At 39.2% G+C, this 18,270-nt stretch overlaps 1 protein-coding gene across 1 annotated transcript in view; it reads right to left on the bottom strand.

Moving 5' to 3' along the window:
- The window catches only part of casz1 (castor zinc finger 1), a 170,982-nt gene that overhangs the window by 84,588 nt on the left and 68,124 nt on the right, over positions 1–18,270 (bottom strand). Inside the window, exon 3 of the mRNA XM_065961737.1 lies at positions 6,665–6,712. The gene's annotated coding sequence lies outside the window, so the exon portion shown is untranslated. The remainder of the gene's footprint in view (positions 1–6,664; positions 6,713–18,270) is intronic.

Here is an 18,270-nt window from a genome sequence, read left to right as displayed (position 1 = left end):
GCTCTGAGCACCACTGGCTTACTTTGTATTAGCTGGCCTCAATCAAACTCAAAGGCACTATCCCTGTGAAAATAGTATTGATCAAAACTAGCATCTATCCATGCATAAGAGCTTGTTTCAATTGATTTTTCCTCTTCTAGCTGAAAAATATAATAGAGTTGATATGAATTACAGGGTGTTTTGCTTCAATTCATCATCAGAGCCCAGATAATACTTGCTGTTGCCAAGGAAACATGATAACAGTTTTGTCTGTTTTTCAACAATCAATTACTTTTATACTAGTGTTTACAGAAAAACACATAACAGTATTAGGAAGTCATAAATACTGTAACTAGGATAGGAGTTTAATAGAAAAAAGTACACCATGTGTTACACTAAGGAACTGGGGTTAGGAAATGACCAAAAAATGCAAATAAACGATGTGCTATGTGTTAACTATCAACTGCAGGGCTAACAAAGGTAGCACATGAGACTACATGCAACATAATATATGTTGATGTCGTAATGCAGGTGATCTCCATTATAGTACATTTTGTTTAATGACACTTTATCATGCTGTCAGGTTATGTCCAAAGATGGGCTGTCACTAATTCCCAAGCTCAAGGCTGATCAGTGTTCTTCCACTGACACCTTCCTGAAAGCCTGCTGACATTAAGCCTTTATAAGACAGTTATGGGTGTTACACTGGTCTTGCAACATAAAGCACTTTTTATGCTTTAATCATCATGTTTATATAAAAATAGCTATGGCAACAGATTCAACTCAATAGGTCAATAGGCTACATTTTGCCTTGTTAACTATTATTGTACTGCAACCCCTTGGAGTGTCTTATTTAGGGTTTAGGCTTGGGGCCTTAATATTATTAATATAGGGAAGGTATAGTGTTATAACGAATTTACCAGTAACTATTCTTTAAATCTATTGCAATTCCCCTGCTTTCATTTCTATTCATATCATTCTGGGCCAGTAGGACAAATAATAATACAACTATATGAGCTGACGTGTGCTAAATGGCTCTTAGACAAAGACTCTTAACAAACACAGAAAATAAACTCACACTTCCCCCCAAACCAAACAAGATTGTAAAGTAGGTAAAGAGATTAAAGTACATGCCATGGTAAATCGAGGGCTTACCTGGCCACTAAAGCTGGTCTTTCCTGACCCCTCAATTTAAAACTATCTGCACCTTCAAAACAATACAAAGTATATTATCTTCACATTACCGTGTTGTCACTTTGAAAAACCACATATAGAAGGCCACTCAAGAGGCCACTCAAATGGGCTACAAGGTTATTGTTTCTTCTATCCAACTTGATTGCAGATTCAAAATAATTTTGGAAGTAAAAAATTAATTAATACGAAAACAATTTGACAATTGTTAAATTAACACATGAGGTGGTTATTGTCTCTGTAACATAAAGAAACATTTCCGCAGTGTCCAATTCATTTAAGAGAAAATACAGATGCATGGTGTGTTTTACTCCTAAGGGTAGAGACTGGTTGTAAGTTCAAGGGGGGATGTTGAATAGCGATCAGTCAGGTATTCTTGCGTTGCAAACTAGGTCCAATCCATTTCAATAAACCAAACCAAGGGACAGTCATGATTAATAGAGATGTTGGTTGGTGCATCTCTGTGGACAACCAAAATAATCATCTTATGGGTGTATTGTCTAGTTTGAGTGAAACACTGTCAGATTACCAAGAAATTTTACACCCGGAGTCCTGGTCCCAAGAGGATGCATTTTAATTATTTTTTTCTTACCTTATGAAACATAAAGACCAAAAGGTAAAAACTGGAGCACGGTTAAACCGTAAAATTGGAACCCTTTTTCACCAAAAATACTTTTTCAGTCAAACAGACTCAGTAGTACTTGAATTGTTTTACTGCTAGCAGGAATGCGCTCTTAAAGCAAATGGGGGCAAAATGGGGCAATGGGGCTTTAAGAGCCCCCATTTGCCCCATTTATTTTACAACCTACAAGCAGTTGCCAGTACAATGCCATGATCTCAGGTTTGGAAGTGTTGATTCTTATCCCAATCAATACATGCTCTGCTTAAAATCATTGGGTTTTTTATTGTGTGACACAGTCTAAAGAAGTGATAGGTTATGGAATAAATGTATTGTTGGTTCATTGTGCATACTACATAACTTTTTTCTTAAGCAAACTATCGTTGACTGAATTTCTGCAACTTCTCAAATATTGTGATGTCAAATTGATAGGCATATTTTTTTTACTTTTCAGTTAACATATATAAAACTTTAAAGTAGTGAAAGAATGCAACCGTTTAAAGAATTCAGTAGTTATGCAATTAGCTATGCACAAGTAATTAGCAAGATTCTGAAAAGTACAAAGAGGTCTAATTTAACAAATAGAAACTATTTCCCAAAATAATTTTGGCACTTAGATATTCAAGTTCTCTTTCTGTTTGATTTTAGAAACATTTTAAAATATCATAAAAGAAAAATGAAATATCTAAAGTGTGTTTGATAGAAATTCTTATGTCTAAGTCAGTTAAGTCTGTTTAAGTCACACATCTTTATATTTACAAGACTATCACAAAAACTTTTCAACAGAGCTCACACATGGCACACAGGCCATCCTCACATCTTTTAGATATACTTCACTTAAAGTATACTTCCTTAAAGTTCCTTAAAGTTCCTTAAAGCACAACGGTCTTACCCTATCCAGGTCTTTGGACTGCAAATAATATGATGCTCCATCTTTCAAAGATGTACTTTTCCTAAAGCATTGTTGATTGCCCTGTGTCCATTACTTGGAAGGATTATGATAATATTCCACATTGTGCTCGGCGTGATGCACAGGAAATTCAATACTCAAAAGGTTAATGCAATCAATTAGGATGACAAAGGAGTAAAGTAAAACCCTCCTGCTCGTGGAAAAAAGAGACAGGAGAAGAGAGGGGGAGAAAAGGTATTGAAAGCCTGAATGGATCCACAGAGAGAAAAGAGGCACTTGAAACGACAGAAAAATGGCGTTTATTCAACATGAATCGTGCAAGGCCAGCTAAATGAAACACACCACAAAGTGTATACACAAAGAAAGAAAAAATAGCTCTTAGATAGTGAATTGCATCATTCAGCACTCAACCAGTGGTAATTGAACAATACAAGAGCAATATTTTAGTTTGAAGGTAATCAGATACCTCAGCCAAGGAAAAAAGGCCCAGTACTACAGGCATGAACATCGATTCATAATTCTCATAATGTTCTATGGACTTTTCCCCCGTTCAGAGTCAAGTTTTGTCTCAGTACTCCATTCCCATGTGCATTGTTGCATGGGCTGAATATTAACAGCTCGACAATTGTGTATGGGAGCGATATCTTTTGTTATTTAGATAGATGTTACAATGCTATACAACACAAAGGAGTCTCATCATTGCAGATAAATGGATAAACTTGGATGGTGGTATTGAGCTCTACAACCATTGTAATAATCCATATTACCTTTTCAGACACAGTCTGTCAAAATGGTGATGTATTAATCACATTTCACCAATCCTCCGTGGCTAATGATAATGTTATGAGAGTCAGGGTGGCAATATTTCGCGAACGTCTGCAACGCCTATTTTCTGCCGATAAGTTGTGCAAGGAGAAAAGCCTAAAACCTTGTAATCCACTTAGGTAAGGCAGTAGACTTACCTACTTCTGCAAACGCACAACCTCATAAATCCACTGCACCTTTACATTCTTAAAGACTGCTTAGCTTGAAAAAAAATACTGCAGGTCCTTTATTCCACTCTGTTTGGACCAAATGCAGACATGTTTCATAACTAAATCCATTGCACAAGTCAAAGAATTGTGCATACACACGCCCTGACAGACACTGAAGACATCATAGCAAGAAAGCTATGTCACATGTTCCTAAGAGGAGTGTAATGAATAAGAAAAACAGCAACAAAAAGATGAGAATTAAACACTGATTGGTTGCCAAGCACTCAAAACTTCAGCCTTTTTTTAAACTTCCCAAATGTCGCTTTGCTCCACTATGAACAGATAAAGAAGTGAGGGACAACAAGCACAAAACCAAGGGTTAGGTGGTAACCAAGGCTTTAGGTTTTGACCATAAGAATCCACTTTTTTTCAGGGGCACAACTGCTATAATTTGACCTACATCACATTTTTCTGTTTGGGCATTTTGAGGTCCAGCAGCCACGTCACAGAAACAATGAACCAAAACTGGCTTTGAAGTCAGGCCTGAATAAAAACGGAGGGGCTGACACATGAAATGCCCTCACAGCTGGGCTGCCCCCAGTCAAAAGAAAAACAAATACTTTGAATGAGAGGGGGACACGCCGCTCCTGTCTGAGCTTCCTAAGGCGCTGAGCCACCACCGGGAGGAGGGCTTTCACGATATGCCTGTAATGATGGATGGATTGGGAGGAAAGTCTATTCACATGGAGATGTTACATCATAAATATTTACACAGGGCTGCCGTTTCCATGTAGCCTTTGCTTGTTTTGACACACTGAAAAAATTTAAAAGACAAAAAGTGTAGCAGGGAGAAAAGTGCAGAAAATGAGACTGTGGCGTCTCATTTTTGCTATAATACCCCACTGAGATAAACAACCGCACTCAATTCAGTGTTATGAGTTGTTGCTCTTTGTTCTCAAAATCTCACATTATTGTTTTAACAGACAACTGTGAGCTGTATTTACCTTCATCTGAGACTGAATGAACTCCTTTTTCATAAAGATTCATTGCACTCCTACAGTGCACACAAACCCTGAAAAGCTCACAAAACACTGTACAAAGTGTCTGTATTTATAACTATAAAACATTATGAAACCAATTTCCTTGTTTTCATTAGAAACTATAAGTAAGGTAATCAGCTCAACAGAGCCCTAAGACTACAGAATGGTTCTTATACACTTTTTAGCAACATATGACATACCTTTAAAATAACCTGACTCTTTAACTGAGATCAGAGAGAAGTAAAAGGGAGGCACAACTGTTGTTGGGAAGCAGCCCCACAAATTTCTGCTCAGTGAGCTCAATTAAAAGCCTTGAAACCCCCTGAGATTGTCCCTGGAACCAATGAAAACAAATTTGGCAGTTTAATTTTCTTCCCACTGTCTAAGAGAGGGACCTTGCTCTGGGAGTGTTTTCTAGCCTAAGTCTGTGGGAGCCAAAAAAGAGAGGGGGCCCATCATGCCAGCCCTGTGTAAAAGCCAGTTGTATTTATGATTAAATACATAAACATATATCAAAACCCAATTAAACCAACTTTACTCCGTTATGTTGATGTTATGTGCTTATACAGGGTGTGATTAAATAATTCTGTCCAGCCTGCACCTCATCCATAGCTTTGCTTCAGAGGACATACACAGTGACCTGTTTAAAGACGTCTTTGTGTGAGTGTGTCCGTCCACCCCCTGTGAGGAGAGCTTATAAGTAGGATGTGGTTGCACTGACTCTGATCTTAATCTCTCATTCTCCTGTTAGTTGTTGTGTTTTGTGGACATTTTTGGATGTTGTCAACGTCACATTGTAGGGATGTACACTGGGCATATATCCGGGGCTCTGATTGATGCAAGGAGTGTGTCTTCTTTCTGGTGTATGAGTGACACCACCAGAAACAAAGGACTGTGGTGTAGCCCTCCGCCTCAATTCACGACCATGCCACCCCCCGGTGATAGTGAGGATCTCTGGTTTGACATGAGACAGCCCACGGTGTCACTTCTGAATGTTTAGATCCCTCTTGACTAGGAGGCCAGGGGCAAGGGCTGTTGTATGCATCCTCATGACAGACTCCCACATCAGCATTGTGCTCATACCAGCTAACATCATTAGCACCGAAGGTTTCATCTCAGGGAGAGAGAAAAAAAAGCAGCCCAGTTTCTTCAAGTCACAAGTCATTAGCGTCCTCTCGAGAGTCAAATTGTACAGAGGCAGATTTTTTATCAGCAACAAAAGGTTTTATACTCTTGTTAATTTGGTGGATGTCATCTGTACTTAGATGTCTGTGTCTAATGTCTGGTACAGTAATAAATGGCATATAGTGGAAAAATTATATTATTTTGTCAAGATGACAATGTGGGACGATGCCACAACAAGATGTAGAAATAAAGCAGGCATAAAAGAATATTGAATTATAATTAGCTGAACAGAGCAATGAGACAGATAAGAGAATATGGCACACACGCTGGTGTTTTTATAAGGAACTGGTATAGAAATATACTGATTTATAACTGAGAAAAGCTTGTTATTTCAAAATGGATATTTTTTGTCTGTTCAACAGCTGTGTATGTCACGTAACAAATAAAATGAACTGCTTTTATGTCACAGTTTTGAGTCGTGGCGGCCTGTGAGGGTTTTTATTCACAGTGATCGGGGTTCATTTTATACTGTATGGATCTCTCACAGCAAGTGAGACAGAAAAAGAGAGAGAGAGGGAGGGAGAGAGAGAGAGAGAAGCGCTCTTTGGAAAACAGATACATCAGTGTGCCTGTATAGTGTACGACATTGCTGTGAGTTAATCAGTTGGAAAATAAAACGGTGGGATTCTAATAAGTCATTTGTCAATTTTTACAACCCCCAGACACATTGATCCATGGGGATTAATGAAGATGCCTGATATTGTTGTAGATATGAACAGGGGAGATGGTGGGGACAGTAATCAGTCATGTTGGAGATTTGTCCTACCTCGTTTTCTCTTCCTGGGGAGTCACTCTGTGCAGGGGCTCACTTCATCTGAGAAGGAGAGCAGAGCAGAAACATTAAAACCAAGATACTGATTATTCCAATGTATATGCATGCAGGTACATGTTCTACAGAAATCCATACATTTATCCAGCTCATCAACAGTGGTTGACATTGTATAACAAGCTTCCAGGTGATGCAAATGTAAAACATGTACTTTTTTCACTCGTGCACCCTTTGTTATACAGAGTATAAGTGCACAGATACCCTAGCTTGATATCACAGCTTGGGGAGATGGGTTTTGGTAGGAAGGAGGGGAAATAGGAAACCATTTTTTTTTGTGAAGCCCATTAAAGCATGGGGAGCAGTTAAAGAGCACAGTGTGTGTATGTACGTATGTGCATATTGCAACAGATTGCATTGAATAATTTCCTCATAGGCAGTAATCAAAAAATCTGATTTAGTGAGATATAAGAAAGCAGCTTCCTACTTCTTGGCTGAGTCTCAAAGTCTTCCAAGATAAAACAAATAAAAAATGTTTTTTTCCAGGAACACTTGGTAGCTTAAATTAAATGACATGAGATTAAAAATGTCTGAACTGAACACTGCTTCTATTCAGACCATAACTTAAAGCAGTGGTTCCCAATCCACAAGGACCCACAAGAAAAAAAATACATTGCTCTCAAAAGTCAACATTCATTCTAACTGTTTTCAATGCAAAAGTCCCAACAGAAGATGCCAACACACATGTTCTTACCATAAGACCTTTGTATAAACTATCCAGCAAGTGTTTTATCGTGCATGATTTTTACTTATATGTGCAAGTCTCATTTTGACAAGCTCAGAGAATATGGAGCTTTGCGCCCTCCCTCCCTATGGAGGCTTGTACCCCAGGTTGGGAACTAATGAGTTAAAAGCAACAATATGTAGGAATTCACTTTGGCACCATAAACGTTACACCTACCCCTCTTTGACAACGTGCATTTGTTTACAAGCTGAGGATGCAAATCCAGCAAAGACGTTTCTCGAAGCCAAACAAACCATGTCGACAGCCAATTATTTGCAAACTGTTTGCTTATGGAGTGTGTGTTTGGATATTTAACAGTTGCCATGACATCTATGGGTTGTGGCTAAATGGCTACATTGGAGAGGGTCATTTATTATGCTGGTTAAGATAGGTTTGTAAGGTTCCAAACATACAAAGCTAACTTTAGAGATCAACAAGGAAAGAGAAAACTTTTTGGTTGGATTTATTTTTTAATTATTTGTTTGCAAACTTGAGACATAACTTGGGTTACATGACAATCTGTCTCCAGTAAAGCTGCTAAACATACAGTCTAACCTTACGCCACAATCTGTTATAAATATTATATGTAGGATTAGCCTCAGCCATTGTAGCAAACAGTACAAAGACGGGCTAACTGGTTTCTTTTAGTAACTGTAGGCTGGTGTGTGAACTAGAGCCGTGAAGTAGTATGCACTTCCCGCGAGATGACCTCGGCCAAAGTTACATCGTGCAGTAAACAGGCGCTCGGGCAGTGCTGACATGGAAGAGATGCCATTCTCCCTGTTGAAAGGTACTGAACTACTTATCTTAGACCTTTAAATATACTATTTTAAGATGGAAAAGTTACATACAGTATTGTTGCTTTAACGGTAGAGGCAGGTAACTGAAGAGAATACATAGAACTGGTTCCTTTTTTCTGCTGTAATAAAATTGTACACATTGCTTAAATATATAAAGTTGGCAATTACAACTCTTTCTTCTATGTGCAGAAAGTGCATTGTCCTATATGACATCCATTAACCCAGACGCAGAGTTACATCAGGACAGAAACTGACTTTAGCAGAACCAGTTGAGTCACTCTTAAATCCTCTCAAAAGTTTCCTAACCTTGAGAGCCCATGCATCCCAGAAAAAGTAATAATAATTCCAACCTGATCTTCCTACTTATTTTATATCTCCCCTCAGCAACCTAACTTCTTCTCGGCAACAGTGCAGTTATTAATTCATGAGGCACTAATTAGTTCTTTGTTTAATTTTGTGTTAAACAGACTGACCGGAATGATAACGACTCGCGCTGTAGCGCTTCGGTCCCATGCCACTCCTGTTTGCTACAACAAGGGAGCATCGTGCGACTAGCATGATGAACCCAATTCCCTTCTAAGTTGCACTTCATTAAGTCAAAATGTGACAAGGAGCTTAGAGGAAGAACTGGCAGATCTGATCATACATAACAATGCAGGCCCAGTAAGTTTGAGGGGGGGCTGAGGGGGGGGTTTCTGGTGCGGGAGGTGGGATAGGGGGTGGGGTGTAGTGGATTCCAGTATGCATGTTGATAATTTTTCTATTTTTAACCCTTGGGGGCCGTCTTTCATTTTCCTTTAATTGTTTTTGTTCAAGCCTGCAGTGTCCTCTTTTTAAATTGCAGCTCCTATCAACTCCCCTGATCAACCCCCTGTGCAACATTGCAGGCAGACAAGTAAACAACAGGGTTGCCCTTTCCCATGATGTAGTGCAGATACTCCAGTAAAATCTGTGACACTTTCATCACTGCAAAACATATACATATGCACCCACTCATGATAACTACACACGTCAGAGGTGCGACAGGGATGATCAAAATGTACTCAACAAATGATGTTTCTGGCCTTGAAAGTTGAAAAACTTGGTGAGTGAAAACAAAGGTAACAGGTAAATGCTCATTCCTGAAGTAAGAATGCATCAACGTTGTTCCATCTGCCCATATTTCACATACCTTCTTTGATTCCTTTTTGAGAATTGATTCTGTGAGACTTAGTGTTGTCTGCAGACCTGATGCCAGTTTCTGACTGAAGGCTCGTATCAACCCCCAAAAAGGTCATTGAGGTCTAAGCAACAGCGATCTCACCTACTCAGGTATGACCTTCAGCCTATACCAACACCTGACACATGACTGAAACTCAAGAGAAGCCTTGAGCACATTTAGTAAACCCCTCAATAAAATGTATTCATTTTCTTTGTACATGTGGCAGAAAGCACTTTCCTTTGCAAAGTGGGGGACTTTATTCATTGCAAATCATCAGCTGACAAGCTCCGCTAAGATGTTTAGCCTCTCAAAGTATCTTCCCACTGGCTGAAGATATGATAAAATCAAAAAGCAGACAAGTAATTACACTGTATAATAGGCAAGATTGGCATTTTCAAAATCATTTTCATGTGGATGGAAATGACATTGCATAGACTATTCTGTATTCACTGGTGCAGATAAATAAACAAGGCATGGAGAAGAAGGGGGGCATACAGAATGCACAGTACAATGGCAAGCAGGTCAGTAATTAGAAACTCTGTTTGCACAGTAATAATTTTAATATATTCATCAGGAAACAGAGCATGCCTAGCATGATAAAATCCCATCAAGGAACATATCCCGACTGCCTTAACCTTTTAAACAGGCTGGCAGCACATTGTTGAGAAATGAAGGAACCAAAGAAAGAAAGAAAGAAACACAGAGATACTTAGAAGTTATAGTCATTTGCAGCTACATCCATGCCTGTATTTTGAGATTTGAACATTATCAGCTATCATTAGCATGAAAGGGAAATACAACAATTTTCTCAGGTCTCAATTTTCTTTTTTTTTCAGTTAAGCTTTATGTGGCTTTATGTGCTTCAGGAATTTTTGACTGCTTTTATCCAAGTATGAACAGGCTGAAGCCCTTCAACACTGAAACATGTTAGGCTCTGATTGTGGTTGTGTGTGACGAGCTCATGTGTGTAACCTTGTTTGTTATTGAAGCTGGCAGTGATGATGCTATGGAAATTATTGCAAATTGCTTCAAGGACTCCTGACGCGCAAAAACCTTGACCTCACAATGCCATTTCCCAAAGACAGAAGAATGTGTAATTGTCAGAGGAATTTAAGGTGGCGCTCCAAGGTAATCACTATGAACAACATTTTAACAGAAGTGAAAATAGCTCAAAGCCATTCATGTGTGAAATGTTTGACTGCAAGCAAGCACACATATATTAAGGCGATAAACATAGTTAAAGCAAACCAGGTCCACATACAGAAGAGTTCTTTCAAACTTGAAGTGAGTAAACATGTTTAGCTGATACATTTTAAAATACTGTCTCAATAATTACTAATTTAAACAACAGGAACAAACAAACAGGCTCTTAGCTGTACAGAAGTTTTATATAATAACCCTGTTTGCTGGTGCGTCTGCCAATCTATTGTCTAAGTTTCCGGGTTTTATTTCCCACACATAAACTCACACGTTAACGTGACCTCATTCTACATGAAACAACCTTTAATTACATGAAGTGGAAGCCGCAACAACAATATACTTCTCATTGAGTAAGTCTGTTCTCTGTTTCTTCTAGTCTACTTTTCAGTCTAGCCTTGTGAACACACTGCAGGGTTAGAAACTGACCATTTACTCATGCATATTTGACAGCACCTAGTAGGCCCCTTTTTATGCTGTCACTTCTGGCTCCTATTCTTCCTTTCCCCCTAGGAGAGGACAGACTTGGGGGCTTGAGGGCAGCTACCTCCACAGTCCCGCTGTCCCCTCCTCGCCTAATTTTTGTTGTCCAGCCCTTTGAAACCTCAGTCCCATGCAGAACCAAAGAATGGTGATCCATGTGCAACAAGTGCCAGTGCCATGGAAACCCCCGTTTTCCCCCCAAAATATTCCTTTTTATCCCTTTTGAAGACCTGTCACCAGGCAGAGCAGGCATCACACGACCCCAGGCCAAGCCATGACAAAGCCTATTTTCTGCCTGCTTCTTGATTGATTAAAAAACACTTTTTAGTAAAACCATGTTAAAGGACACAAAAAGTGACACCAAGAAGAAAGGGCCCTATGGGACGGCCCAATCAGAGGGCTCCCTCGGTAATATCACACAGAAAAAGGAACAATATTAGAATGAACACAAAAGAAGGATCAGGGGAGGCATGAAACTTAACAAGATGATGACAGAAACATCGGGGAAGATAACATCAAACGATGCCTAAAATGTCTTAATGCAATCTTTAGTTACAAGTTTATAATGCCTCATTTTATTTTTGACATTAAAAGTTGTTTAAACCTGAAAATACTGACTTTCTTTGTGACGAACAAAACTCCAAAGCTGACTCAATTGACACATATTATCTCAGCATGTGCTAAGTATAATGTATCTCAGGATTATTACAAATGCTTTTTGCATTATGTTCCCCGCCACACTTGAGAGAAAAATTACGCATGTAGTGCTGTGGTTCACGTGTGATATGAGATCAATATTCTATGCATCGGACATTTTACTCCTCCAGTTGACCAAAGTGACAGACCATTTAAAACTGAGAGCGACCAGCCCAGCTGCTCGGTACAGCAACAAAGAGAGAGCACATTATTTATTTATCTCAAAAGCACAGGTCAATATTAGAGGGCTATTGCTGACATGTTTTCCTTTTTTGTTGGCAGTTTTGGTGTCACACAGAGTTCTGTTAAATATCTGACCCTTTTCCGTGTTTTGATAGCTAAACCAGGGGTGTCAAACAGGGTGGAAATGAGTTGTTTCTTCTATCCAAATAAAGTTCAGCGTTCAGTTCATGTAATAGTTGTATTGTAGTGAAAACACATGTACTTGTAGCAGCATTGAAGAAAGAAAGCTGCGTTTGTCTCTTTGTTTCTGCGTCGAGATGTGGAGGAGATATTAACCAAGGCGATAGGGAGGGGTTGGGGGTGTAGAGAAGAGGGGAGGCATTAGAAGCATCCACACATGAGCAATTAGTATTCCAGATCCTGATGGTTCTAAACACAAAAAGGCCTCAACAAATCCCCACGGCGGAGGTGTCAGACGGAAAATGACGAAAATCTGCTCCTTGACAGGGAGTCATTTATATTTTAGCTTCGTTCCATTATCTTAACGAATCCATCATCAGCCAATGCAATATTAACAGCAGAAAATCAACTCATTAGATCCAGGGGGATTTAATCAAGATTGCAATCATGTATGCGGTTCCTGGAGAGTTGGCGTCTTCTTTTTTTTTTCTTTTTGGTCCTTTCCACGTAATTGCCACATCTCAGATCTTAATAAATTATTCTCGATCTGAGATTGATGCCTTTTTTTCCTTGCCTCTCACGCCATGCACTCACTGTCTCCAACTATAATATTTACCATAAACATTATTATGTCATGGGCACACAGTTTAAAATGGCCTTTAGCTAACTCGCAGAAGTAATTGGCTTCTCCATTTCTCTCTCCTTTCCTTGCTAATTGCCTGGTGATATTGCTAACAGTTCCCCAAGAAAGAAAGGAAAGGCCGCTTTTGCATGAGCTGGGATATGTTGCTAGGATTTTTCCACCTTTATATGCGGCTGTAGAAAGAATTTCCTGTGTTTGATATTGCTTAACAAGACAGGCAAGCAGATGAAAGAACATTCCACTTTTGATATGTTAAACTTTATGTGAAACGCCGGCTTGAGTGAGAAAATAGAAAGAGATCAAATTTCAGGTGAAGAGGTATTTTAGTCCTGTTTCTCAGAAAACGCTTAGCAGAAAAGGAGCTGCACCAGATAGATGACTGAAAAGTAAACGATTTTTCAATATAAATATAGTCTGGATATAATCAGAGAAGAGAACGCCCTGTAACTCTGTTCATTTACTTGTGCTCTGTTAGGTACTGAACATAGATAAATAATAACACTCATAATAATAATAATAACAAATATACTGTATATCTGTCGGGTGTTAAAACATTGGACATAATTATCTCATCATTTTTTCACATGATACTTATTAACTGAACAAAGTTAAAGGTGACATAATGAAGTTAAACATTATGTTGTTTTAGTAAGGTGAGTTAGAGTTACTGACATTGTAAGTACTCAGAGTTGTGTATGAAAGTAGAAAAAGTCTCATTTCTGTATTATATGACAGGGCAGAGAGAAAACAACAAGTCATCTGCATGCACAGAGATTCTCTGGATGTACATACTTATCAGAGTCATGTTTGGATCTTGATGGAAGACAAAAGCACAATTTTTTTATAGTTATATTGTCATGTTATAAGCATAAACCAATTAACTGTTGACTCTGACACAGGGCCAGCTGCGGATCAGTGGTAGAGTCAATCGTCCATCAAACATAAGATTGGGGGTTTGATGCTTAGCTCCTGCAGCCACATGTCATAGCCAGCAGAGTGTTAATGTGGTGAGAATGGATGAATTTGACATGTAGTGTAAAAGCAGCTTTGAGTAGTCTGAAGACTAGAAAAGCGCAGTCCAAGTCCATTTACTAAGATGATTAGAATGTTTTTCTACATCTAAAAAATCTTAAGAATCTTGAACTACAAGATTTGAACTACATTTTAATTAAAAAGAACTGGCCAAGGTCCACGGTACGTTTTAGGCTTCTAACTCTCCTGAGACAAGGTAACATTTTTACTTCAACAGAACAGATAATCAGTCCTTCCAGGCATCCCTCCAGCTAAGACATGTTTTAAAAGATTCTCAACAATGAACTATTTGATGTTAGTTCCTTCATTTAAAATGAGTATGAAATCACTGTTTTTGAACATGAACAGCTTTCCTTAAAACAGAAGTCCAACACTTAGATCAGCTAGGCTCAGAGTTACTCCATTAACAGTGAACAGTATCGTGAAAAGTCACTGAGTATTCTTAAATGATCAGTTCAGTATCATTTCAGAGAAGTTATAGGGACTGTCTTCACATTGCAGAGTCATGTAATCACGTGTTGTGTCTGCCCGAGGCAGACAATGAAGGCTGCTGTGATACAGGCCGATAGCATACAATAGACGATAAACAGATTTCAGAGCTGATCTTTGTTTTTAGCTTTTAAAACTGTTGGTGCCTGATGCTGATGCTGATGCATTATTTTCATAAATTAATCAAAAGAGCAGGGGATACAAAATGCATTCATCATCTAGCCTTTCTGTCATAGAAACACATAAAAAAAACATCTCACCGTCTATTTTGGGATTATTATCTGTTTGAATCTTTGAAATTCAGCAAATTGTGCCGATTGTTCTCTGCACCTATCTCTCTCTCATGTGGCAGCAGGGCCTCTTCTTCTCACAGACAGGATTAACTCCTAACATGTTCAACATGATCCAAAAGTGTAAAAACTGTCAAAGAGACCTTTAATCTGCCTATGGAACAAAGCCTTTTGTACAAGGACTAACCTGACCTTGTCACTGCGAGTTTAACTTGCTGTCTGTTAGGCAATATAAAGCCCTAGCCAGCCCTCCTCCTCCACCCCCCTCTCTCTAAGTCTTCCTCTCTCCCTCACTGCCTTGGTCTGTCTTTCTCCCTATGCACAGAATTGGGGGGGGGGGTGTAGCTACAGCACCAAATGCTGTGTTAATCCCTGTTTCTCTGAGATGGCCAATCGTAAATCCGAGCCCTCTGTAAACCAATCTCAGAGTTTTTTATCTTGATTTATTAGATTACGAGTCCTGGGTCCCTGAGCCCATGCAACACATACTAATCCTAATCGGAATAGACAAGTATTAGCCCAGTTCAAGGGGAGCTAAACTGCAGCGGTGGCCAACTTTCAGTAAGAGGGAAACTACAAGCTTATAGGCTTGATGGGGCTTTTTATCTGTTTTCCTTTTTTCTCCACTTACATTAGTAGAATGAGTGTGTAATTAAATACATAAATCCTGACACACAAACCCTCAAAAGGCCTAGAAACCACTGAACCCAGTCCAGTTTGGCTTTCTTTTCCATGCACAATGAAGTTACTGAGCCAAGCCCAATCATTTGTATTTTTCTCAGATTTTAACAGAGAGCAAGGCAAACATGAAAGTCCCATTGAAAACAACTGCAAGAATTAATTTTACATCTGAGTGAATTCAAGGCAGCGTTGTCAAATTATAAGCAACAGGGCTACGTAACTAACTCCCCTTGGTCTAGAGTGTGTTAAAAAAATGTAATAAATCACTTTTCCTCTGTGATAATAAATCGCATATAATTAGAAAGGTGTCTCTACTCTGTTTGCCTTCTGTGGGAAAGCAGAGGCCACAAACACTTAGAACTGGTCACATTATTGTTACTAACCTTAAACCAAAATGAAAGGATAATCTTAAGCATATTGTAAATTGCTGGTCTCACACCGCTTTCAACCAATCCAGCCAATGCGGAAAGCAACCGGGTTAGGCTGGATGGAATCCATGTGACACATGAGGCCAGGGCTGGGGAACATTAAGAAGTGTCTGCTTGTACACTAATGCTGGTGGCAGCTGTTAGTCTGCCAAAAACTGCAGCAGCAGCAGCAAGGATATCCTGAAATACTATTGAAAACCGCTAAACCTCCTCCTCGCTGATGTAAAGCTATACAGCTGCTCGGCGCCAGCAGAATCACTGATCAATCTGGGAAAGTTAAAAATGGAGTCTGGTTTGTGGACTAAATCTGCTACTTTTCTGCTTGGAAGGTCAAACTGGTGATCTAAGGAGGGATGCTCAAGTGTAACAACACAGAGCTCTTCTGCTATATTTACTCAGGTCTGTTTGACAGCCTCACTGATGCAGCACAAGTTTGTGCATTTGTGCCTGGGTAGAGTAACTAAATGTGTATATTTGTATGTCTGGTCATGAAACTGTGTCCCCGCATGACTACATGTAGATTTGAGTGGAATCTCCACAGCGCAGAGGTTGCCCCTGTCCGCTGCCCTCGGGGTGACAGGGGAGCTAAGGGAGATGTGACAGCCATGTCTGCTCCCTGTATGTTTTTGTTTGCCCCTGAAAATGAGACACCGGTTTCACTCCAGCCCCCTGGGCATGTTTAGTTCTCCCTCCATCACAACGCCTTCATCTGATACAAAGTGGAAGTCCCACCGATAATAATATGTATCTCCGCTGGTGGGGTGAAAGTGGATACATCTTCACTTCACAGCACGTAAAGCTGATTGATTATTCACTTCTTCTTTATTCAGCCTCAAACCTACAGTGAAGATTGAAGAGTTTTGAGAATGATTTTTCTTTATTTGCTACCTGGAACTACAAGACATGCTGTCAGAACAACACAGGATATTTTGTTGTAACGTCACTATAAAAAGCCTAACACAGTGTGTGAGCTTTAATGTGATGAAGAACATCCACGATCCAGTGCTTTGTATGCCAAATAAATGTGAGGAATGGATTTCCTTTGCTCTTGTGTTTTGTCCTTAGACCTAAGTGTCACCAAGTGTACTTTGCAAGGAATATTCATTTCCTTAGGAAGGCCTTGTCAGCCTTGTGACCCAATCCATATCCATTCTGTCCTGTCTGCCCTCGCTAGTCTCTGCCTCTTTTCTGTAAGTAGCAGATATTTCACCTGCCTATCAGTTTCCCTTTAGACATGCTGGTATATGCAGGAAATGCGCCCATGTAGGGTCACTGACTGTCCTCTATGAGGCCCTCTTCAAAGCTCCTATCTCGCTTGCTCAACCCCCCCACCCCCCTTTTCTATCACTCAAATTACAATGTGTAGAGGTAGCTGGTAGAAATGGTTTCAACAGAGCTGATTACGTTTGATGTAGTTTCACATACTACAGTTTCTTTGGTGACTCATTACTTAAAAAGAGAATCATAAATTTAGGCCTCTCTAATTTATATTTACAACAGGGAAATAGTAACCTTCTATATTTTTACACAGTGCCTGGAAGATGTTGAGTAATAAAGAGTAGGCTTAAGTACAGAGAAAAGTGTATTTGCAAAAGCAAAACATTTTATGCAGCACACAGCAAAATCCAGTTTAATGCCAAATACTGTGAATCAGATCATTTCCATGCAGAAATGTGCATCGGGAAGGAAAGCAGCTGCTTCAATGTGAGGAAGGTAGGAGGAGGTTAAAAGGAGTCAATGGAGGCTAAAGAGACAGCAGGTCTACCGATGACAGAAAAAGTGGCCAGGGACTCCAGTTCAGGACTTCTGGAAACCACATCAAACAGACTATGGATCACTGCCAAGATGAACACACACCAACTGTTGCAAAAAAAAAAAAAAAAAAAAAAAAAAAAGCAGGGGAGAGAGGAAGAGAGAAAGGAGGAGGGATAAAATGGAAAAAAGAAGTAAAATAACAAAAACACTAGAGTAAAGTGATCAGAAATTTGGGGGATATTTGTGACATCTAGATTAATAAAGAGAGAAAAGTATAAACTGGGAAATTACAGCTGCAAAGTGCTTACATGATCATATCAACTCATTGGTATCAAAATGAAAAGTATTCACTTGAAACTGTCTTTGTCTTTGAAAATGTCTTTGTAGAATGTTGTTTCTCTCAGTGTTTCCTCACCTATATCATTCTTCAGTTGGCTTTAAAAGAAAAACACCAAAGAACAGGTGTGAACTTGCTGCCTTAAGTCAATAACACTCCATGAGCATACATAAAAACAGACAGCCTATAGGAATGTGATTCATTCTCACAATGCAAAGCTCCTCAAAAATGACTTGAAGATTAAAGATATCAGCTCATTTTTTATACCTATGTTTGCATCTGAAAATACACAGAACAATGTGTGCTTAAGCCTGAATCAAACGTCTGTTGTGAGGTTCAAGACACTTCTGTTAAGACACAGAAACAACATAAAATATTAGCTTTTTAGTGTTTGAGCTTATATTGTCTATATGTTTTATGTTTATGG

Source organism: Labrus bergylta, chromosome 12, assembly GCF_963930695.1.
Source record: "Labrus bergylta chromosome 12, fLabBer1.1, whole genome shotgun sequence".
NCBI classification, from domain to species: domain Eukaryota; kingdom Metazoa; phylum Chordata; class Actinopteri; order Labriformes; family Labridae; genus Labrus; species Labrus bergylta.
This window is presented reverse-complemented; position numbering and strand designations above follow the sequence as displayed.